We start from the raw sequence: 26,466 nt of genomic DNA on the forward strand, positions 1-26,466 counted from the left end.
GAAGGTTCTATGGCAATACGCAAGATATTCATCAGTGTGAGTATGGGACAAGGCCAGTTCAGGCACCCTCTCTTCTGCTGCCCAAGGAACAATCTGGGGACCTCTCCTTGGACCTGGGAACACCTCTAGAATCAAGTCTCTTTCCAACCCTAAAATGACTCCGTTAATTATGATTTTTACCTCCATGCTCCCATATCCACCCTTCCTCCATCGCACCCATTCCATTCTCCCAAGCTTTCCCCAATCCTCTCTTTTTCCCCTCTTTCTACCCTTACATCCACTCCCCCACCAACCCAAGCACCCAAGTTTTGTCTGGAAATCCTGTCTTCTTCCGATATCCAGGAGGATAACTATATGATTTTCTTTAGGTTCACATTCTTTTTTAACTTCTCTAGAATCACTAATTATAGGCTCGAAATCCTTTAATTATGGCTAGAATCCACTTATGAGTGAGTACATACAATATTCCTCTTTGTGGGTCTGGGTTACCTCACTCAGTAAATGTTTTCTATTTCCATCCATTAGCATGCAAAATTCAAGATGTCACTCATTTTTACCGCTGAATGAAACTCTAATGTATATATGTTCCACAACTTCTTTAACCATTCTTCTATTATTAAAGGGCACATAGTTTGTTTCCAGGTTCTGGCTATTACAAATAGTGCTGCTATGAACATAGTTGAACAAATGCTTTTGTAGTATGTTAGGGCATCTCTTGGGTATATTCCCAAGAGTGGAATTGTTGGGTCCTGAGGGAGGTTGACTCCCAGTTTCCTGAGAAACCGCCACACTGATTTCCACAGTGGCTGCACAAGTTTGCATTCCCACCAACAGTGGATGAGTGTTCCCCTTACTACACATCCTCTTCAGCATAGGCTATCATTGGTGTTTTTGATTTTAGCTATTCTTATAGGTGTAAGATGGTATCTCAAAGTTGTTTTGATTTGCATTTCCCTGATCGCTAAGGAGGTTGAGCATGACCTTAAGTGACTTTTGGACATTCAAAGTTCTTCTGTTGAGAATTCTCTGTTCAGTTCAGTACCCCATTTTTAAATGGGGTTAATTAGAGTTTTTGTGTATAGTTTCTTGAGTTCTTTGTATATTTTGGAGAACAGACCTTTGTCTGATGAGGGGTTGGTGAAGATCATCTCCAAGTCAGAAGGTAGCATTTTTGTCTTAACGACAGTGTCCTTTATTTTACAGAAGCTTCTTAGTTTCAGGAGGTTCCATTTATTCATTGTTTCTCTTATTGTCTGTGCTACTGGGGTTTTACCTAGGAATTGGTTTCCTGTGCCTATGTCTTATAGACTACTTCCCACTTTCTCTTCTATCAGGTTCAATATGGTCAGATTAATGTTGAGGTCTTTAATCCATTTGGACTTGAATTTTGCATGGTGATAGATATGGATCTACTTTCATTCTTCTATAGCTTGACATCCAGTTGTGCCAGCACCATTTGTTAAAGATGCATTCTTTCTTCCATTGTATACCTTTAGCTCCCTTGTCGAAAATTACGTGTTCATAGGTTTGTGGGTTAATATCCGGGTTTTCTATTTGATTCCATATGTCGACTTCTCTGTTTTTATATCAATAGCAAGCTGTTTTCAATATGTTAGCTCTGTAAAACAGTTTGAAGTCAGGGGTGGTAATGCCTCCCGAATTTCCTTTATTGTATAAGAGTGCTTTGGCTATCTTGGGTTTTTTTTCCGTATAAACTTGATGATTGTTCTCTCAAGTTCCATGAAGAATTTTGATGTGATTTTAATGGGGATTGCATTGAATCCATAGATTGCTTTTGGTATAATTGCCATTTTCACTATGTTGATCCTCCTAATCCAAGAGCAAGGGTGATCTTTCCATTTTCTGGTATCCTCTTCAGTTTCTTTCTTCAAATACTTAAAGTTCTTGTCAAATAGGTCTTTAACTTCCTTGGTTAGAATTGTCCCAAGATATATCATTTTATTTGTGGCTATCATGATCGTGATAGGTGATGCTTCTCTGATTTCCCTCTCTGCTTTCTTATCCTTTGTCTATAGGAGGGCAACTGATTTTTTGGTGTTGATCTTGTATCCTGCCACATTACTAAAGGTGTTAATCAGCTGAAGGAGTTCTTAAGTAGAGTTTTTGGAATCACTTATGTACACTATCATATCATTTGCAAATATTGAAAGTTTGACTTCTTCCTTTCCAATTTGAATTCTCTTAATCCCCTTATGTTGTCTTATTGCTCTGCTAGAACTTCAAGCACTATATTGAAGAGGTATGGAAAGAGTGGACAGCCTTGTCGTGTTCTTGATTTTAGTGGAATGGCTTTGAGTTTCTCTCCATTTAATTTGATGCTTGCTGTTGGCTTGCTGTAAGTAGCTTTTATTATATATAGGTATGATCCTTGTATCCGGAAACTCTCCAACAACTTTATCATAAAGGGGTGTTGAATTTTGTCAAATGCTTTTTCAGAATCTAATGAAATGATCATAAGGTTCTTTTCTTTCAGTTTATCTACATGATGGATTACATTGATAGATTTCTGTATGTTGAACCACCCCTGCATCTCATGGATGAAGCCCACTTGACCATAATGAATAATTTTTTGATGTTTTCTAGGATTCGGTTTGCCAATATTTTATTGAGAATTTTTGTGTCGATGTTCATGAGTGATATTGGCCTGTAATTCTCTTTCTTGATTGAGTCTTCATGTGGTTTTGGTATCAGGGTAGCTGTAGCTTCATAAATGGAGTTTACCAATGACTCTTCTGTTTCTATTTTGTGAGATACATTAAGGAGTAGGGGTATTCGCTGTTCTTGGATGTTCTGGTAGTATTCTGCATTGAAATAATCTCTGAGGAACAACTTTTTGTTTCATTGAGAGACTTAACAGCACACCTGAAAGCTCTAGAAAAAAAGAAGCAGAGTCACCCAGGAGGAGTAAAATCCTGGAAATAATCAAACTGAGGGCTAAAATCAACAAAATAGAAACACAGAAAACAATTCAAAGAATCAATGAAACAAAAATCTGGTTCTTGGAGAAAATCAACAAGATTGACAAACCCCTATCCAAAGTAATCAAACAGCAGAGAGAGAACACACAAATTAATAAGATCATAAATGAAACGGGGGACATAACCACAGACACAGAGGAAATTCAGAGTATCATTAGATCTTACTACAAAAGCCTGTATGCCACAAAATTAGAAAATGTAATAGAAATGGACATTTTTTAGATAAGTACCATACCAAAGTTGAACCAAGACCAGGTGAACAATCTAAATAGACCTATTAGTCACGAAGAATTAGAAGCTGTTATCAAAAACCTCCCTACCAAAAAAAGCCCAGGACCAGATGGTTTCAATGCAGAATTCTACCAGAACTTCCAATAAAAGCTAATACCTATACTCCTTAATGTATTTCACAATATAGAAACAGAAGACTCATTGCCATATTCTTTTTTGAAGATACAGTTACCCTGTTATGGAAACCACACAAAGATATAACCAAGGAAGAGAATTAAACGCCAATCTCACTCATGAATATTGACACAAAAATTCTCAATAAAATACTGGCAAACCGAATCCAAGAACACATTAGAAAAATCATCCAAAAACTCTACCAAAGAACTCTCATAGCTGATAAACACCTTCAGTAATGTGGAAGGATTCAAGATCAACTTCAAAAAATCAGTTGCCCTCCTATACACAAAAGATAAAAAAGCAGAGAGGGAAATCAAATAGTCACATATAGCTTAAAATAACTTGGGGTAACTCTATCTAAGGAAGTGAAAGATCTATTTGATAAGAACTTTAAGGTTTTGAAGAAAAAAATTGAAGAGGATACCAGAAAATGGAAGGATCTCCCTTGCTCTTGGATTGGTAGGATCAACATGCAATTTTACCAAAAGCAATCTATAGATTCAATGCAATCCCATCAAAATCCCCACAGAATTCTTCACAGACCTTGTGAGAACAATAATCAACTTTATATGGAAAAACAAAAAACCCAGGATAGCCAAAACAATCTTTTACAATAAAAGTACTTCCAGAGGTATTACCATCTCTGACTTCAAACTCTGTTACAGAGCTACAATAATGAAAACAGCTTCGTATTGGCATAAAAACAGAGATGTTGACCAATGAAATTGAATAGAACACCCGGATATAAACCCACAAACATTTGGACACCTGATTTTCAACAAAGGAGCTAAAATTATGCAATGGAAGAAAGAAGCATCTTTAACAAATTATGCTGGCATAACTGGATATCAATCTGTAGAAGAATGAAAATAGATCCATATCTATCATCATGGACAAAACTCAAGTCCAAATGGATTAAAGACCTCAATGTAAGTCTGACCACACTGAACTTGATAGAAGAGAAAGTGGGAAGGAAGCAATCTGCAACATATGGGCACAGGAGACCACTTCTTACATAGAACCCTAGTAGCACAGACAATAAGAGCAACAATGAGTAAATGGGACCTCCTGAAACTGAGAAGCCTCTGCAATGCAAAAGACACTGTCAATAAGACAAAAATGCAACCTACTGAATGGGAGAAGATCTTCACTAACTCCACATCAGACAAAGGTCTGATATCCAAAATAAATAAAGAACTCAAGAAACTGGACAATAAAGCTCTAATTAACCCAATTAAAAAATGGGGTACTGATCTGAACAGAGAATTCTCAACAGAAGAACTTCGAATGGCCAAAAGACACTTAAGGTCAGGCTCAACCTCCTTAGTGATCATGGAAATGCAAATTAAAACGACTTTGAGATAACATCTTATATCTATCAGAATGGCTAAATTCAAAAACACCAATGATAGCCTATGCTGGAGAGGTTACAGAGTAAGAAGAACACTCATCTGCTGTTGGTGGGAATGCAAACTTGTGCAACCACTGTGGAAATCAGTGTGGCGGTTTCTCAGGAAATTGGGAGTCAACCTACCTCAGGATCCACAATTCCACTCTTGGGAATATACCCAAGACATGCCAAATCATACTAAAAATCTATTTGTTCAACTATGTTTGTAGCTGCACTCTTTGTAATAGCCAGTACCTGGAAACAACCTAGGCGGCCCTCAATAGAATAATGGATAAAGAAAGTTTGGCACATATACAGTTTATAGTTCTATTCAGTGATATTAAAGAATGACATTTTATATTTTGCATGAAAATGGATGGAAATAGAAAACAGTATCAGAGTGAGATAACACTGACCCATAAAGAGTAACATGGTATGTACTCACTCATAAGTGCATTCTAGACATAAACAAAAGACATTGAACCTACAGTTTGTGATCCTAGAGAAGCTAAATAAAAAGGTGAACCCAAAGAAAATTATATTGTTATCCTCCTGGATATTGGAAGTAGACAAGATCGGCGGTCAAAAGTTGGGATCAGGGGGTTGGGTTGGGTTGGGGAGAAGGGAAGAGAGAGAGAGAGAGAGAGAGAGAGAGAGAGAGAGAGAGAGAGAGAGAGAGAGAGGAGAGAGAGAGAAGGGAGAATGGTGGGTTTGGTGGGAGGTAAAATGCTTGGGGGAATGGGATAATTGAAATGGAGGAAGGGTGTATATGGGAGCAGGGAAGAAGATATCTTAACTAGTGGAGTCATTTTAGGGTTGGCTAGAGTCTTGGCTCAAGAGGGGTTCCCAGTTTGTAACTTCTCCTGGAGGACATTGTACAGCTCTCTAGAGATATATCCAAACTGTTGGTCCTGCACCTGAGGTATATGACCACTGAGGAAATCATGCTGTATCAATATTTGAGTGCATCAGAGAGAGGAGATCAGACCTAGGTTCCAGACACAATCCTTTTGGCAAAAAAATGTTATGAATAGTGCGAATGGTTCTCAGACCCTTCAGCAATGTTGAAAAGCATCAATTATAGCACAGTGACAGAAAGAACTGTTGAGAATTCTTAAGAGTGAAAGCAAGAGCAGGCAAGGAAGTATGAAAAACAATCACATAAAAATGTAAATGAGAATGCTAGATATCAATGTGCACATGTATTTTAATGAACCTCTTGCCCAGTTTCACACACATTGCACCACCTTAGCCTGTATTGTGATCCTTACATTAGTTTAACTTAGGAAAAAACTCATGCCATCTTTTTATGATGTCACTGTGTCTAGACTTTGGTGCAAGAATTCGGTGATGAGAGGAAAATATCTTTGTAATTCCACACTGCTCAAACAGCCAAAATTCCTGCACATTCACACTCACGATAGTCACTAGCATTACACAATGCTAGACTATGAATCACATCATTATACATTTTACCTGGGAGGGAAAAAATGCTGAAATCCAAGGGGAGCACCTCCAGCACCCTGAGTAGTAGTAATACCTGTACCTCTACAATGAAAAGAGAATATTGTCCACTCAGGGTGTTTCTCAGTATTCTGATAGTCCAAAGACATCATATAAATTCAGATATGAAGGGAAGCAATGCACTGGACTAGTCCCAGCTTCCTTGATCCTGCAATATTTGATTTGTGATCCTGAAGTTAGATCAAAACATATGTGAATAGCCTCACTTTCTATAGCACACATTTTGCTTTTGCTTTTTTCTGTGAAACTTCATTTCAGATATTTAATCACACAAGCATACAAAATCTTACATAGTGCTGTTGGCTTCTCTCATATTGGGAACACAATCCAAAACATTCTTCATAAGTGAAAGTATTCAGTTCCTAAAAAGCTTTACTAACATATTTTTTTTGCCAGATATCGTCCAGCAAGATCTATTTCTTTACATCTGAAATACCAAGTCTGAATATTAGCCATATCTGGTATTTGAACTGTTGCCCATTACTGAGTCAAGGTAGAATGGAACCATATTTATGGGCCCTGGCAAATGTGCAACATGAGAAACAGATTGAGGTGTAGTATACAATCTGTGAGAGACCTCTTATCCATCCTGACCTGTTGTCCAACAGGCCTTGAGGACAAAGGGGGAAAAATGTTGAAAGAAAGCTGTGTAAGTGGCCTTTAATTGTAATGGAGACAGCCCTCTGGGAGACGGCTTTTGATGAAATAGCTCAACTTGGTTCTAGAGTATGGGAATATGGACAATTGGAGAGTCTGAGGAGATACTATGATTTGTATTGAGTTGCAAGGTTCTATCATACAGTTAAGTTAGTAGAAGCATGGCCCTCTCAAAATTTCTAGAGCACTTGCCTAATTACTATGTCTGTCATCAAAGGAAGAGCATTTACAAGAGATGTGTTAAGGGTAACCCTTGAGATAAGTCAGGAATCCTGTGATGGAGGAGGGTTATCTGTCTATTGTGTTTTCATTGGTCAATAAAGAGATTGCCTTGGCCCCTTGATAGGACAGAAAATTAGGTAGGCGGAGTAAACAGAACAAAATGCTGGGAAGAGGGCTATGAGCCAGATGCCATGGAGCCAGCCACCAGGTCAGATATGCTGAATCTTTCCCGGTAAGCCACACCTCGTGGTGTGATACAGATTATTAGAAATGGGTTAATCAAGATGTGAGAGTTAGCCAGTAACTAACTCTGTAGAGATAATGGGCCAGGCAGTATTTAAATGAATACAACTTATGTGTTATTATTTCTGGGGCTAAGCTAGCTGTGCGGGAGCTGGGCAGGATGAAAAGCAGGCCTGCCCGCAACTCCTTATTACAGATGGCGCCAACGTGGATAACTGAATCCACAGAAAGCTTGAGAAAGCTTGGGAATGAATAGAGTAAAGCATGTTTTGTTGGTAGCAGCAATTTCTCAGGTCTGCTGTGTTTGGTAGAGCAAGCAAGCACTCTCATCTAAGGGAGGCTTCCTGACTCAGCTTTAGCTGCAAAACTTTGTACCTCATTAAGAGGTCCTGCCACGAAACACTTAAACAGTGTTGGTGAAAAACTGAATGCATGCTTTTCGGTTTTCAGTCGTAGCAGGAAAAACGCTATGCTGTTTTAAAATGCCGGTTTTCTGGGCCGTCCTGCCAGGGCAAACTCTTGACTGTTTCAGGCAGGCAGTCTGACTGAATGTGGCCTGTGAGCAGAATGCTGCAGCTTGCTTGCTAGCAGGGACCTTGAAATGCCACAGAGTTGTGGCAATAAAAATGGCTTCAGCAGTACCTCTACCATGAGGCTGGAAAGCTAAGAAATGGCCTAGATCCAGCCGTCAAAGCCATGGTTTTAGGCTCATGTGGTCAGAAAAAAGGAGAGATATACAGTAAAGAGAGATTCAAAGACGAAGAAAACCTCTAAATGGTTTATAGTGTGTTACAAATAAATGCAGGATAAAAGTTAAAGTTCTTAAAGTAAAAAGAGAGTAGTTATGTGTGGTGGTACACACCTTTAATCCAAATGCCCGGAAGGTAGAGGCACATTGACCTCTGTGACTTCAAGGGGTAGAGGTAGATTGACTTCTGTGACTTCAAGGTGTGGTAGCACACACCTTTAATCCCAATGCCTGGGAGGCAGAGACAGAAGGATCTCTGAGTTCAAGGTGTGGTAGCTCCCCAGTGCTGAGCAGAGACAGACAGATCTCTGAGTTCAAGGACAGCCTGGTCTACAGTTATTCCAGGACAAAGATATACAGAGAACCTGTCTCAAAAAGTAAAAGTAAAAATAAAAGAAATAGAGGTTAAAAATAAAGTTCCATAAAGATGGAAAATTCACAGAGAATCTTGATACTGTATGCTATTATGCTCTCTTTGAATTGTTTGAATGCTGAGGAAGGAGCAACAGCTGCTAAAAGATATTTGTTTATAAATGCTGCTGAACTAATCCAAGATAGATATGTTGAAAATACCTTGACTTCTGAATTTGGATCTAAGGATATGATACTTTGGAAAGGAGGTTCTTCTTTTGTTTTCACAGAGGATGAGACCCTGTGGATTGCTTCTATCCCAATATGGTATGATAGACCACGCCCTCCTGAAAGGTTTCTGTGAACACCCTCAAAAAATTTCTTCACTCAACTGCCAACTGAGATGAACCTGGCAGACAGGTTATACCATGAAAGACCTGATTAACTGCGCCCCTATACAGCAGGAAGAAGTTTGGAGAGAAATAACTACGTCCATATTCCCAAATATTGCTTATAAATGTTCTTTTACATTTAAAGGGGGATATGATATAGATATGAATAATTTGCATTGGTATGGATTTTAAGGTCAATTTTGTTATATGTATATATATATTTCTGATTTTGATTGAGGTATTGTGATTGTGTAGTTCATTTAAAAATGTAATGTATAATTAAAAATATAGGTTTTTTAATATATAATGGATAATCATTGATAATAGTCAAGCTTGTAGTAATGTTAGTTTGATTTTCTAGATGTGCATAGATATATTTCAGATATGCATTCTTCATATCTTTAAAAGACTACAGAACATGGCATTCAATGTTTTAATAACTTAGGACTTTTCATGACAATGAGACACGTCTGCTCCTGGCAGCACCAATCTACTTCAAGAGGAAGAAGGGCATCGAAGAGGCTCCTTATGGAGTTGGTTAGCCATTTGGGCAAGAAACTGTTCTTGCCTGGACTGTTGTATAAACTGGACACAGAGAAACCACAGAGAGAGGACTGCTGAACTTGCCTAAAGGTGAGATGATCTTTCGGGGTTCCTGATTCATGAAGGAGTCTGCGAGACATTCTGCAGGACACAGCAGATAGTGACTGAACTGTCTTTAAAAGTTCCTGCTTCATGAAAATGTTTGCTGGATATTATGGGCCTGAAGGCCGAAAATGGATGCCCCAACGATACAGAGGAACTTTGGGTCACTGTCCAGGCAGCGAGATGTCTCTGTCATTTCTAGAGTTTTGGAAGTTGCTTACTTCTTGTTTACTTATGTAATATTATATCCTTCTGGAGTCTTTGATGGAGTTGAAGAATGGATAGTCATAGTTATAGTTTTCCATTATTATGATAAAGATATAGCTATAGATATTGTGACTGTAATTCTTGCTTGATAACTGTTTTGTTATATGTAATTTTACTATGTTAAAATGAAAGCCTTTCTTTTTTGTTTAAACAGAAAAAGGGGAAATGATGGAGGAGGGTTATCTGTCTATTGTGTTATTTTCATTGGTCAATAAAGTGACTGCCTTGGCCCGTTGATAGGACAGAAAATTAGGTAGGTGGAGTAAACAGAACAGAATGCTGGGAAGAGCGCTATGAGGAAGAAGCCATGGAGCCAGTCACCATGTCAGACATGCTGAATCTTTTCCGGTAAGTCACCACCTCGTGGTGATACAGATTATTAGAAATGGGTTAATATCAAGATATGAGAGTTAGTCAGTAACTAACTCTGTAGAGATAATGGGCCAGGCAGTATTTAAATGAATACAACTTATGTGTTATTATTTCTGGAGCTAAGCTAGCCGTGCGGGAGCTGGGCAGGATGAAAAGCAGGCCTGCCTGCAGCCCCACCACTACAATCCTGTGCCTCAAGACATGTCCTAGATAAGCCTAAGTGGAAAGCAGGAAGTTTTTGCTGTGTGGAGGGAGACCTCCATGTTGTCGTCTTAGAGAATGCTGCCAGACTATGGTAGACTTAACATCTGATCAGACAGCAATGTCTTCCAACACATTCACTAGATTTCTACTTCCTTCTTTATATATTTTTATGAAGTTGTTAACTGTGGTGCCTCTTGTTCTGTTGGCTCTTGTATCTGGAAACAGGTGGGAGCATGAACTAAGGTCAAGACTCTGTGATTCTCTGACTTCAGGTGCTCTGTCACAAGTATAGATGATGAAGGCAGCCAAGATTCTGTTCTTTCCTGTGGTCACCGTGTTACAAGGGGGAATTGCTAGATTTGGATACATACAACTTTCACCAGGGTGAAACCTAGTTTTGAGAGGGACATTGATAATTATATAGGCATAACATAAAATCAATTTCTGAAACATCTATTTAGGTTTCCAAGTTAATCAAAAGCCATTTACATATACAGATGAACACTGTATTTCATGCCTATGGTTAAATTAAACCAGACTGTGCAACTTCAGTGCAAGCTGTGAGAAATCAACTTGCAAAGGAGCAAAAGACCAGCAGGGGGCACAATGAAGCTAAGAATCCCCATTAGAGAGTTGGGGAGAAGTGTGGATAGGATTCTGTATCCTTTGTGGTTTCCTTTCTTGAAGTCTGTTAACTGACCTGCACCAGCTGTGATTGACATATAATGTTTCCATGGTCATACATAGTAAAGGTTCCTTGTGAAACTCCTCATGGGTTTGTATATTCTTTTAAAATTTTATTCAGCTTTTTTTTTACCTTATACACCTTTTTTTTTAAAAAAAAAAACATGTACAAGATATTCTGATTACTGAATCCCCTCCCCAATTTCACATCCTCTTCTTCTCTCTGTAGAAAAAAAAACAGTCAAAAAAGAAAAATTAAAATAAAAAGCATATATGTAGGAATAAAAATGGGAACTTACATATATATAATCAATAACACTAAGAATGAAACTATGTTATATAAGTAAAAGTTGAGGAAGAATGAAGAAATAATGCACAATGTGAAATCAGAGAAAATATCTGTAAAATATTGCTTACGTTCTGTGTTAGCCATTTACTGCAAGACTTGGGTCCACTGCTGAGTGAAGTAAGTACACCCAATAATACTTCAACAGAGAAAATAAACATTTCCTTTGCAAGGAAGTATCAATTATGGAACTTCTTGGTTAGGGGAGGAAAGCCTGTGTTTGTGGTCTTTTCTCCACATTGGGACCCCATTAGGATCGAATCTTTGCAGACCCGGCATGCTTTCCAGTCTTTGTGACTTCATATGTGCCCTCAGTCCTGTGGTGTCTGGAAGACACTCTTTCCTTGGACGTATGCACTACTTCTAGCTCTTAAAATTTATTCATATAATAAATTCTTTCTCAAAACAAGGTCTAACTATTGAACTACTATAGACAAATAAGAACATTGGCAATACCCCATACTGTTTGCAAAACCTGTGGGTCCTCCCTGATTATTAAATCATAGAGAGCTATCTTGTGCACAGTGCAAAGGTGTTCATTAATACCTCTTGGTTTCTGGGAGCATAAAGTTCACCCATGCAGGTCTCTGTGTTCATATACTCATTAGTTATTTAGAAACCAAATTTGTACTAAACAGAAAATTCTCCCTGTTGGGTAATTTTTCTTGTGTAGCAAGTAGCTAGGCAGCCCGAAGGGAGAGAAAAGACATCAAGGATCTTATACAGTAGCAGCCTTCATCGTCTACAAATCTCATTCATGAACTGTCTCACTCATATTTCAGGAAGCATATGTCTCTTATATCCATAGAACACGATCAGAAAAACAACAGGGACAATGCTAACAGCTAAATGACAAGTTTATCTACATCTCACTAGTTTTCATACAATTTTTTAAATATATTTTTGATAACAATGCTGTATCATGAACATATCCATAAAACCACACCAAAATATGAATACAAATTCATTCAGTAAACACATAGAAAATCTCAAATGTAAAACTAGGCACCTAGGAAATGTTCCTTATTTCCTGAAATTTTGTTATAAAAATAACATTATATTTACAATTTTCTTATTCCAGAAGCTACTTTTCTTTACTTTCATGTTCTTGCTTTTTAAATGTCATGAAAATGCATTTTATATCCTTTACATTTATATGTTTATTATGTTTCAGGATCCTCATTTTAATGATTTTCTACAACTTAAATTGTGTTTCTCTTACACCAACACCTGATATCTCCATTTTGCAAACGATTTCATGTTTGAAATTCTGTCTTCTGTGTTTTCCTGTTCTACCTTCATTTTATCTATATTTTAGCATATCCTTGACCTTAATTCCTCAAATCACAATGGCCAATTATAAGTCTCTTGGCTTACATAAATTAAACACATAAACATAATATTCACATCTTCCAATCACATATAAGTGAGCACATGTAGCATTTGTCGTTATGGTCTAGGGTAAACTCACTCAGCATATTTTTCAGTTCCGTCCACTTATCTATAGATATCTTAGTTGATATTTTACTCCTGCTTATTATTCCATTGTTTATACTACCAAAATGTTCATTATATATTTGTCCTTTGTTGGAAATATTGGATTGTTCCAACTTCCAGTCGCTGTGAATAGAACACCAATAAACACTGACACATTGCTCACTCTTTAAAAATATAGAGAGTCATTGAATAGATGCTTGGGAGGGATGTGGCTGGGCACAGCATAGTTTTATTGATTATTTTTTCGTGAAAATCTACAAACTGATTTCTCATGTAACTACACTAATTTATTCTTACACCAACCTGTAAACAACCTTTCTCCAGTGCATGTCTGCATTTGCTGCACTTTGTTTCCTTGTTTATAATCATTCTCAGGAAAAAAATAAGAACAACAAAGTTGATTCAATCTACATTTAAATATGAATTGAGGACTTTAGCTGTAGAGCATAGCGAAACCAAGCTTGAACTGTAGGAAATTCTCTCTGCTTGGTAAGTTCAGAAATGTGTTATACAGCCTGAAGGGAGAGAAAAGGCATCAATAACTTTACACAGTAGCAGGCCTCTTGATCTACAATATCAGACTTATATGATATGTTAAAAAATACCCACGACTGGAGATGACATACTACTTACCTAGTAGATCCTACTTGTATCACTAATGGTCATATTGTCAAACTGTCTTAAAAATATCTATGTCTATTCCCAATAAGTTGATGCTGCTCTCAGCCTTGATCCCATAATTTATTCTATGCTGTGTTTCATGTATAATGCAGGCATTAATGACTACTCAAAATGCTGAAAATGAAAGTTTGAGTACACAATCTCAGATGAATCATTTAACATCCCACTTAAAGCACATTGACCATCACAAAGAGGCACTGGAAAGAATGTAAGATCAAGAATAAAGGGCAGAGAGTCATGGAATTCTAATGTTACCACTTGACTTGACCATTGCACATATGAGCTAACAGTAACTATAGTTTCCAGCACAAGGCATGAACAAATCAAGCCAAACACAAAGACAGATTGAGAGTCTGTGAAATTGCTGGGCATGTAAAGGTATCTGCTAGGAGTCTTGACAATCCTATTTTGATTGCTTGTAGCCACATTTTAGAATATAAATTTAATTTTTTAAATTGCCCCAGGGGTAAGTGCATCCCCAATGGTGTATGTGTGCACTGTTCTCGCCATTAAATAAAATGTAATAATATTTTAAAATATTGCAACTTTATGGAGTGGGACTCATGAAGGTCTACACAAATGTAAAAGTCTTTTTGCTTTTCAAGAATGATGAGGAATTATAGTCACTTCTATTTGTGTGGTTTCTGTAGGATCTCTATGTACTTGTGAATGATACCATCTCTATGTGTATATATAGCACTGATTGGACTCACTGTGTTAATGAAAAAAAGAGTTCAGGAGTTTTGGAAAGAGATTAATTGGAAAGTCTCAAGTGAAGCCAGATGGATATATTCGTGGCAGATTTGATCATAATATATATCATACATAAATAAACAATTAAAGAATAAGCAAAGTCATCTTGAAAACTGAAATTATTTTAATATATGTTTAGAACTTCTACTCAAATTGATATTGTAGACTGTGTAAATTTCCTGAAAATCTCTACTCTTTTATCTCTTGACACACCTGTTTTTCCACTTATTATGCTAGATAGTTTCTTTTAAACATTTTTATGTATTGGTATATGTAATTGTTTTGTCACAAAATTTAAAACTAATAATGAAATACTCTTATAATGTCTACATTTCTAAGTTGGTCTTTAACTAATATAGCTATCTATAGTTGCATTGAATTTCCTGAGAGTGGTGACATTTCTTTATTCCCTTTAGATAAAATATTTGTTTTATCGTATATATAAACACATTTTCTTGCTGGAATCATCTGTTTACAATTATATTTGTTTCCATAATTCAGTTGTTAGAGAAAGTGATATAATAAACTTTATTATACAAATGTTTCTATGGTGGGCTCCCTTTTGGTCATTTACGTCACTTTTTATTTAATATGTTTGTAACAAGTTGCAAAGGCAAATATAAATTGTATATATCTGAAAGGAAGCTACAAATTCTGATAAATTAGCAGGTATTGGAATTACAAATGGCCATCACCATCGTAATCACAGTCACCTCTTAGGAATCAATCTGATAACCTTGTCTCAAGGCGAAGTAACTGTTTCAAGCCTAAAATCAATTGAGATCTTAGGCCCTGATGTGATTTACAGAGGGTCTCCACACTGTTCAGGGAAGAAGTATGAGATCATTTCTCCAAAAATGATTACGATTAGAAACTCAACATCTTGCTTCCTGACCCAGGTGTCCTGTACCTCCTTTTTCTCCAACTGGACTAGGTTCTTATCTAACAAGTCCCTGCTCATGAATATGCAAATCACATGAGCATGTGGTGGTAAATATAGGGATACAAACACCATAACATCATATGATCAGTGTACTCTCCACAGTTACTGAGCACACAAGGTCCTCACCATGGGATGGAGCTATATTGTCCTCTTCCTATTGGCAGCAGTTACAGGTAAAAGGCTCCCCAATTACAGATTTCCACACTCTCAGGTGACAATGGCATCCACTCTGCCTTTCTGTCTGTAGGTGTGAACTCACAGATCCAGCTGCTACAGTCTGGTGCTGAGCTGGTGAGGCCTGGGGCTTCAGTGAAGATGTCTTGCAAGGCTTCAGGATACAGCTTCACAGCGGAATATATGCACTGGGTGAAGCAGAAGCCTGGACAGGGACTGAAGTGGATTGGAAGGATTGATCCAGAAAATGGTGAAACTAAATATGCTCAGAAGTTCCAGGACAAGGCCACAATGACTGCAGACACATCCTCCAGCACAGCCTACATGGAGCTCAGCAGCCTGACACCTGAAGACTCTGCGGTCTATTACTGTACAACACACAGTGTTGCAACCAAACCTGAGTGTGTCAGAAACCCTGGAGGAGCAGGAAGCTGCCCTGAGACTGACATGACAGAGAAGATGAGCATTAAGGCATTCACAGAAACAATCATTCTGAAAGTTGTTTTGTCTCTTTCTTTTTGTAAGAACTTTTCAAAATTATATCTGTGAATGAAGGGATGCTAATTTAGTGTACACCATACCTTCACAATCTTTTCACCAATGAGCACATTCATTGAAATGTTTCTCCATTAATAAAATAATAAAAAATGAAAACTTTGATTATGAAGTATGATAAAAAAAATCCATCTCTGAATTCTAAGAGAATGGAACATTTTGAAGGTAGTGTTTAATAAACTGAACTATTTGAGTAGTAAAGGCCAAACAATAACTGCAGGGAAAACAAAATTCCTTTGGAATCTTAAATGTTACATGACTACAGTCTCATAGTTAACTCTGGATGTGTGTACCTGCAGAAATTCCAATCTCTTAGAATGTTAGATACGTGTCAAAATGCACTATGCATAAATATAATTCCTGTAAGTAGGTCAAGTATGATTAAATTACTTTTCTCAAAAATCATTAATCAAATCAGTATATGTACATGTTAATTGAGGTAAGTTCTGAGATAATGCATTATTCCCTGGTCTCAAATTTACTTTCTTCCCAATCTCAGAAATCTGCGCCACAGTCTCAAAACTTTATAGAACATAAAACCATACTGATACGCCATTCCCTCTCATAGGCCATTGGATAGCAACCTGGTGGTCTCCTTTGTTTTACAGTGTGCTTGTGGTTTTGAATGGTTGAGTACTTTTGAACATCATCATATGTGTTTGTCTATCATCTCATTTCATCTTCAGTGTTCCCTGTTACAGCTTTATAGAATAACACCAAAGAAAAGATTTGGTTTCATGAAAATCCAGAAATCAACTGAGTCTTATAACTTATTGAAATATATACTCAATATCACCTTAGATAATGAAAGAAGCAGAGATAGCCATATTTTGTGCACAGAGTGAGCATGTCAGCGATTTTCTGGTGAAGGGTGGAATATATGTCCATAGATAAAGTAGAATTATGCCAACTACCCTATAAACGTGTTTGAACTTGACTCCAGTCATATTCTGTGTTATTATATGGAAGAGCGGTCACACAAATCAATTTAAAGGTAGAATGGCAATGAGCACTAAGTTGTTGTCTGAGGTTTTCTGTCCTGCCCAGTTCCTTCAATCATTAAGTCCCAAAGTAAACCACAGAGGTCTTCATTAACTATATTGGCTCAGGCTTCTTATTAAGTCTTATAACTTATATTAGCCCATTATTCTTGCCTGTGCTAGCCACATGGCTCAGGACCTTTTTCAGTGTGGTAGTCACATCTTGTGTCTTCTATGGCAGGCTCACAACTGCGTCCTTTTTCCAGAATTTTCCTTTTCTCGTTAACCGTGTCTGGTGGACCCACCTATACTTCCTGCTGGGCTACTGGCCAATCAGCATTTATTTAAAATATAATTGACAGAATACAGACCATGGTCCCACAACAGTTACCCCACCTTATTTTATTTTATTTTTTTGAAGAACATCCATAGTCCACTTTTTGGCAATGTGGGCATAGTTTTCCAGGCTGCTTCCTGATAGTTGGGGGCAATGATAATCTTTCGGGGACCTAAACAAAATTTAGAGTTATGATCATGTCATGACTGGAATATCCTTTGTGGCTTGATCATCTCAGGCAGCATCTTGAATCTGTCCTGGATGTAAAACTCAGATATCTGGGACATCCTCTACTATCAGAGATTTCTCACTTGGTCTTCCTTGATCAAACCTGATATTTCCTAACTCAGAATGAATCCATGGCCTCTCATTTCTTGTGGAAACAAAAGCAAACACTCTTCTCCAAAGAAACATACCTTTGACTTCAATTTTGAAGTTAAGGTATTTTCAAAATATTTATCTTGGATTAATTCAGCATCATTTATAAATAAATATCTTTAATCAGATCTTACTCTTTCCTCAGCATTCAAACAATTCAAGAGAACATAATAATATATAGTATCCAGACTCTCTGCGTATTATTTTATCTTTACATGGCTTTATTTTAACCTCTATTACTTTTATTTTTACTTTTAACTTTTGGCTTTTTGAGACAGGTTCTCTGTGTATCTTTGGCTGTCCTGGAACTCCCTCTATATACCCTGTATACCAGATTGTCCTTGAACTCACAGAGATCCACCTGACTATGCCTCCCAAGTTCTAGGATTAAAGGTGTGTGCCACCACACCTTTAATTCACAGAGGTCTGCCTGCCTCTGTCTCTCAAGTTTTGTGATTAAAGGTGGGTACCACCAAACCCAACTACTCTCTTTTTTTCTTTATTCTTTTTTCTCCCAAGTCTATATATATTTTCAAACACACAGTAAACATTTAGAGGGTATTATGTCTTTGAATCTCTCTTTACTGTATATCCCTCTCTTTTTCTGACTATGTGAGTCTTAAATTTGCTAAGCAATATGGATAGGATTAAAGCTGTGACTTCAACAGATTTATCCAGCCTATTCCTTAGCTTTGTGTGATTCCAGTCTCATGGCGGAGGTACCGGCCAGAGTCGTGTGTATTGCCACAACTCTATGACATTTTAAGGTTCTTGCCAGCAAGCAAGCTACAGCAGTCTGTGCACAAACCATATTCAAATGCTCTGTAGCTGGATCTCCTGCCTGAAAGTGTCAAAGCTTGCGCAGCCAGGATGGCCCAGAAAGTCAGCATTTAAAAATGGTTCTGCTTTTTTTTCCTGCTACTGCTGAAAACCCAAAAAGAACATGGTCAGTTTTTCATCAACATCATATAAGTGTTTCATGGCAGGACCTCTTAAAAGAGCTGTAAAGTCTTAAAGTTATTGTCAAATACATCTTTCACTTCCTTAGTTAGTGTTACCCCAAGATACTTGATATTTGTGGCTATAGTGAAATGTGATGCTTCTCTGATTTCTCTCTTTGCTTCTTTATCCTTTGTGTATAGGAAAACTACTGATTTTTTTTTGAGTTGATCTTATATCCTGCCTATCACTGAATATACTTATCAGCTGTAGGAGTTCTTTGGTAGAGATTTTGGGGTCACTTATGTACATTATTATGTCATCTGCAAAAACCAAAAGAGTGAATGAGAAATTCTAGAAACCAATGTCAGCATGTATTCCAGGAAATTTCTTTCTCATGTTCACAGACATTATACTATCTCATACATATTATGACCCTAACAGTAGTTTAACTTTGGAGAAGAAGTTCAGATCAACTCATCAAAATCTCACTGTGTCCAGTCATTTGTGAGTGGATTCTATGATGAGAGGAGTATGTCTGTGTAATTCCACGTTGCTTTGGCTGGGAATGACTCTTTTCCACTGCCACCCATGATAGCCATTAGTGTGACCTCATACTGCAGAAGCAAGTGCTCCATTGTACACATTACCAAGAATAACAGATAAGGTAAAATGCTGAGATAAGTTCATACAGAACTTTAAATTTTAGGGAAATCTTACCCTCTATAATGGGTAGCAGGTGTTTTCTTAAGGATGTTTTGCTGTGAATGGACAATCTACAGGACACCATATCAATCCTGACCAGGGATAGAAGAGAATCTGTTTTTGCCCTGCAATATAAAGTGTTTACAGAAAATCATGAAATTGTAGTGAAAAGTAATAGAATATCATTTCTGTGACTCATATTTTTGCTTTTATATAGTTAAGTACACTTCACAATCTTAAACACATCCATACAAAATCCTGCATAGTGCCTTCTCATATTTGAGGGAGTATTTCCAAAGATATCCATCATTGGTGGAAACGTTTAACACCTTGAAAACTTTACTAATATGTGTTCTGTCCAGGAATAAAAGGTCACTGGGTTTGAAATGGCAGATAGAGAGAGAAAAGGCTGTGTAAGAATCCTCTATACAGGAGGGTCCTTTGCAAAAAGATTTCCATTCTTGCCTTATTTATTTAAATGCATGCAATGTGATATGAGAAACAGAGTAAGTTGCATCAATTGTTGCCTTGAATTTTTTCAGTCTTTAATTGCATTTATTTGGCTCAATGGATTTGTTGACACACACATATCACTCATCCCTCCACTACCAAGATAAGGCATACTTGGTTATGATGGTTCATATTTTGATGTATGTATTCATTTGATTTCTTAGTACCTTGTTTAAGATTATGAACATTTTTGCAGTTATTTTACATTCAGATTACAGTTTCCTTTCCTTCATCTCCTCTTGTTACCTGCCCCATTTCCCTACTCTTTCCCCATTCACTCCTCTTCTCTTTCAGTTCAGAAAGCTTTCCCTTGGTTTCTATCTCCTCATCAATGTGAATATATTTTTCTTATGTGATTATCATAGTGGTCCCTCATCTTTCAACTGAATCCTATATTTGAGTGTGGCAGGAATTTATTCATGGATGCATGAGAGCTGCATTTGATATCAAGATACACTGTGCTTCTAACATGTGGTGCTCAGCTCCAGGTGTAATCTGATGAAGGTAACAAATACCAAGTTCTCTCTTGTTTCACCTGCTTTCACTTGGGTACTGTTAGGGATGAAACCAGCTGCCACCAGATGTAAGCCTGAAATTGAGAGGACATTGATATTCATATAGGCATATCTTAAACTCAATCTCTGAAGCATACAGTCAACCTCTCCAGATAAATAATTGCTGTTACTCTTGAATCTGAGCTCTGTGAGCAATGAGTTTCAGGGTTATATTACCGCCTTTGCCAAGATTGTGCAACTTCAGTTTAAGCCATTACAAACCAATGTGTAGGGGAGTTCAGGACCAACAGGGGGCACAGTGGAGGAAGAATGCATAGTACAGAGATGAGGTTGGTGAGTAGGGGGACTATATATATATATATATATATATATATATATATATATCTGTGGTTTCTTTTCTGAAGTCTACTTGCTGAACTGTACCTGCTGTGAATAATGTTTCCATGCTCAAGCAAAGAAAGAATCTTTGCTAACTCTTCACATGTTTCTAGTTTCTTGTTTATTATATTATTTATATTTACTTTTTATAGTTTATTTGTTTAAGAAAATCATGTAGTATATTCTGATCATTGATTCCCCTCCACCAAGTTCTCCAGGTTCCTTCCTACATCCTTACCTACCCAATTCTACCCACTTTCCTTCTCTCTGTAGAAATCAAAGAAATAGGAAAACAAGAACTTTTAAAAGGCATTAAAGCAATTGCAAACAAACTATCAAGAGAAAAACATACAGACTTCATAATAATACAATTCTGGAATTATGAAACATAGGCAATAGACCAATAATACTCAAAAAATCAACAAATAAACTAAATGGTATGTGATAAAATATCTACAAAAATGTCACTGAGGTAATTCTGTGTTGTGTTTCTACTGCTGATCATGTGTCTATTCTTAAGTGTGGTTAATATGCCGAATGATACTCCATTGTCGAATACAAATATTTCCTTTTCAGTATTAGGTCAATTCCAAAAACTGTTTCGTTTGGGGTGAGAGTCTGTGTCTATATCCCTCTCTCAACACAGGGATCCATTTGCTTGACTTTTTTCAGGTTCTGTGCATTCTGTCATAGTCTATTTGAGTTCATATGAGCATCGATCAGTCCCGTCATGTCAGGAAGACCCTTTTTACTTAGAATCATCTACCTTTCTGGCTCTTACAATTTGTTGAGATATTAAATTTCTTAGTATTAAGGCCAAACTGTAGATTTTTTCTGATCAACCAAGAGCCCTACGAATACCTCACAGTGTTTTCAGTGTCCGGTGAGGGATCTTCCATAAATTTTAGGAGATTTTCCTGTTCCTGGAAATGAGGTATTCAATTAATAACTACTGTCTTTGGAGAGAAGTACTGTCCCTCATGAGGATACCTGTGTTCAAAGACTAACTAGTTAAAACAAAATACAAAACTTATGCATGTGATTTCTACTCAGTTTTCTGTAAGCATAAATGTCCCTAAACCATAGAGCATGATCAGAAACAGACTGCAAGTCTTAACTAGATGTCTCTAATTTTGTATACAACTTTCTTAAATTTATTTTTTGATAAACTATTGAATCAGCAGATACATAAAACCAAATAATTATCTTAACAAAAAATTATTCTAACAACTCAAATTCATTCTATAACCTCTATATTTTTACTTTTACTTACACTTCAAGATCCTAGAGTTAAAATTAGCTTTTTTTATAATACTTAATTTTAGTTTACCCTACAGAAACTCCTTTATTCACTATTCAGCATCATATCATGTTTCAAAATTCCTGTCTCTTGTTTTCTCCATCTGTTTTCGTTAATCTGTATTTTCCTCTATCCTCCACCTTAATTCCACAGATCATAAGGGCCCATTTCTACTCTCTTGGTTTCTCCAAATTAAGCCCACAAAACATAATATTCAAGTCTAAGAACCAGTTATGAGAAAAAATATGAACCATTTATCTTTTTAGCTCTGGGTATCCACACTCATCATATGTTTTCTTGTTTCATCCAATTACCCATAGATTTGATCATTCATGCTTTAGTAGTGACTAATATCCCATTGTCTTAGTGTTATACATTTTTGTTTTCTATTCATTCTTTGTTGGAAAATAGGAAGATTCCATATCCCAGATGCCGTGAATTGACAATCAATGAACATGAGTGTGTGAGTGTCTATTTAAGATGTAGGATTATTGAATGCATGCTTAAAGAACTCATGCATTGGGCTCAGTATAGTTTTATTTATTAATTTTTAGTGGAAATACAAAACTTATTTTCAAAGTCACTACACTAGTTTATATTCCCATTCTGGGTGAGTAAAAATTACCCTCTTCCTGCATCCATGCCTGCATTTGCTGCAATTTTTTCTTATGATCATTTTTATTGAGATAAAAATATAGCAATGAAGTTGTTTTAATGTGCATTTCACTGTTAAGTAAAGAGTTATTTGCAGAACATAGAGAAATCAACCCTGAACTGAACAGGCAACTCTCCCTGCTGACTCGGTTTCCTAGTGCACGACAATGTTATGCAGCCTGAAGTAAGATGAAATATTTCAATGATATATTGAAATGATATATCAGACCTAATAGACCACAATATCAACCATCCAAGGAGATATACCCACTATTACCTGTCTTTTATGTACTGACCATATGCTTTCTAACTCTATTCGTGACTTGTGACATAGGAAATATTTAACCCAATAAGCATATTCAAAATTCCATGACTAGGGATAACATAGCCTTAGTAACTATCGTTGTGTTGCTAATGGTAATATTGTGAAACTGTCTCATAAATACTTATGTTTACAGCCAATAGAATAATGCTGCTCTTAGCCTTGATCACAGAAGCTTTTGTGTGCTGTGTAATGATTAATGCAGATGTTCATGACTGGCCAAAATGATGAGCATGAATGACTGTGTCATTCAACCACAAAATAAACATCTGTATCAACCTCTCATTCAGAGATCAAGGACCATCACAAAAGAGGGACTGATAAGAATGTAATACTCAGAATACAAGGTGGATAGACAAGGAAAACTACCTTCAGGGCTTGAAATGGTGATTGTACACATGTAGTCACAGCAGTTTTAGTTTCCAACAAACATTGAAAAAAATCCAGTCATTCAAGATAACAGCATGAGAGCCTATGAAATATCAACAGGTAAAGGAGCTTACTGGCAAGCTTAGCGATATCAGTTCAATCCCTTGGCCCGACATGGTAGAATAAAAGAATTGAATTTTATAAGTTGTCCTGTGATGATCACTAATACCACTGTGATCATGAATATCCTCATATGCCTACTGAAGATAGGATAATACTTAATAAACAGTACAACACAGATGGGGAAGGACTCCTGAGGACTCAAACCAAGCTTTGCAATTATTGCCATTTGGTACCTGATGATTAAAATATAATCATTTTCTTTGGAATATTTCTGGAGTTCCCTATCTACTAGTGAATGACACACTTATGTGTATATAGATAATACTAACTGTATTCATTGTGTGAGGGTCATAATGTCTGTGTTTCAGAGATATTTTTAATTAATATGGTTATCTCCATTTGCATCTGTTTTCCTAATAGTTTCCTTATTCCTTCCAGATGAAAAGTTTCTACTGTGTTGTGAATATAACAATTTCATCCTGATACAGTCATGTTGACAGACATGATAATTTTCATAGTTTAGTTATTGTATATTGCTGCAATGAAAATTGATTTCTGAATATTTTAACAATAATATTTAAAATAATATAAAATAATAAAAATAACAACATTTCTCAAGTACATTTACTTTTGGTCATTTCAGTCAGTTTTAAGTATAAGACCAGTTGTGAAGGAAAATGTTATTAGTATTGAAAGGAGGTTGCAAATTCTTATAATTAGCAGGTTTTGAAATTTTCAGTCACCACCATTATGATCAAAAACACCTGCTATAAATCTATGTGAATACCTGTCACAAAATGGAGCAACTACCTCAGGACAGAAATCAATTGAAAACTTAAGCCCTGATATTACACCCAGAGGAGCTGCCCACGACTTAGGAAAGGTGTATAAGATGCATTTCCTCAGAGGGATTATTACATGGAGCTCTACATACTGCTGTCTGACTCACATCTCCTCTACCTCCTTTTTTTTATTAAATTATAAAAGTTTCCATTTCAGCCCCTCCTCCCAACACCCTCCCACTCCCCCCACTCCCTCTCCTCCACCCTCTCCACCCCCCAGAGCAGTTAGGGTCTCCCACCCTGTGGGAAGTTCAAGCTCCTCCCCCCTCCCTCCATGTCCAGGGAAGGTGAGAATCCAAACAGACTGGATCGCCAAAATCCAGTATATGCAGAGGAAGCAAGTCCCAGTGTCATTGTCAATGGCCTTTCAAAAAGGCTCCGGGCCAGCCACATTCAGAGAATCTGGTTGGATCACGTCCTCGTTCAGTCCCAATCCAACAGGCCTTGGTGAACTCTCATTATATCAGTCCCCTTGTATCAGTGGGTGCTCGCATCCCTCGCAGTCCTGATTACTTTTTTTATTTTCTTCATCCTTCTGCTCCTCATTTGGACCGTGGAGTGCTCAGTTCGGTGTTCCAATATGGGTCTCCATCTGTATCGCCATCCAACGTCGGCTGAAGGTTTCCTGTGCCCTTGCCTTCTTTGCTCACGTTCTCTTTCCTTCTGCCTCCCATTTGGACCTAGGGAGCTAGGTCCAGTGTTCCAACGTGGTTCTCCGCCTCCATCTCCATCCATCGCCAGATGAGGGTTCTATGGTGACATGCAAAATATTCATCAGTATGGTCCTTCTCTAAACATTTCCCTACTCATGAATATGCAAATTCCTAGAGTCTACTGCGGTAAATACACTGATGTTTACAGGCCAGGACAATATATGGTCAGTATCTTTTGAACAGTCACTGAACACACAAAGTCCTCTGAAGGCGTAAGTCACAGACAATCCCACACCAGTTTGGAATTATGATTAATAGAATGGTTATTTATTCAAAGGGGAAAAAACTTACAGATTACCGTCCCAGACAACAGCCCCTCCGCGCGAACAGGAAAGGAGTCCAGGGGCCGGAAACGGAGCCGGAAGACAAAGAGAGAGTGGAGGACAGCCGCTGCTTTTTTTAAAGGGAGAGACCACGCCCCAATGGGCTGGTAACTCAGCGGCGATTGGCTGAAGGAGCTGAAGGAACTCCCACAGCAGTCCTCACCATGAATTGGAGCTGGATTATTCTTTTTCTTATGTCAGTAACTACAGGTAACAGCCTTTCAAAGTTCAAAATCCTAATAAGGAACAGTATTCAGGTAACAATGATACCTACTCTGTCTTTGTCACTGCAGGGGTTGAATCCCAGGTCCAGCTGCTGCTGTCTGGAGCTGAGCTAGGGAAACCAGGGTTCTCAGTGAAGTTGTCCTGCAAGGCTTCAGGCTACACTTTCACTGACTATACTGTGAACTGGGTGAAGCAGAGGCCTGGTCAGGGACTGCAGTGGATTGGAAGAATTTATCCTGTATGTGGTAATACTGACTATGCTCAGAAGTTCCAGAGCAAGGCCACACTCTCTGTAGACAAATCCTCCAGCACAGCATATATGGAGCTCATCAGCCTGACATCTGAGGACTCTGACGTCTATTTCTGTGCAAGACACAGTGTTGCAACCACATCCTGAGCGAGTCAGAAACCCTGGAGGAGCAGGAAGTTGCACTGGGACTGAAATGACAGAGAAGATTGGCTTGAAGACTTTCACAAAAATAATTATCCTGAGTATCTTTTTGTCTGTCAATTCACACAGTCTCCCAGGGTCTTTATGCCCTTGTGCTCATCATACCTTGGTAATATGTTTACCACTAACCGCCTATATCACTACGTTTCTTCCCTAATGATACACTAAAAACTGAAAACTATGATAATGCATTATGATATAAATCTCTGGATTCTAAGAGGGTGGGACTTTTTGAAGCAGCTTTTAATAAAATAAAAAAAAAATAATATGGACAGTAAGTCCAAAAATTAACATCTGTTTAAATGAAAATCTTTTCATAGTCTTAAATGTCATATATTCTCTCCAGT

The 26,466-nt window shown here is 37.4% G+C and overlaps 1 long non-coding RNA gene and 1 pseudogene across 1 annotated transcript; both read left to right on the forward strand.

Annotated features, from left to right (window-relative positions):
- Window positions 1-15,135: 15,135 nt before the first annotated feature.
- LOC148120336 (uncharacterized) lies at window positions 15,136-15,876 on the forward strand. The gene is made up of 2 exons (XR_015739324.1): window positions 15,136-15,499; window positions 15,574-15,876. It is a non-coding gene; the product is annotated as an uncharacterized LOC148120336 (long non-coding RNA).
- A 7,661-nt stretch (window positions 15,877-23,537) lies between these two features.
- On the forward strand, window positions 23,538-26,065 carry LOC148120337 (immunoglobulin heavy variable 1-84 pseudogene; annotated as a pseudogene).
- Window positions 26,066-26,466: the final 401 nt, after the last annotated feature.

The sequence above is a fragment of the Myodes glareolus genome, chromosome 11 (assembly GCF_982192425.1).
Source record: "Myodes glareolus chromosome 11, mMyoGla1.1, whole genome shotgun sequence".
Lineage (NCBI taxonomy): Eukaryota > Metazoa > Chordata > Mammalia > Rodentia > Cricetidae > Myodes > Myodes glareolus.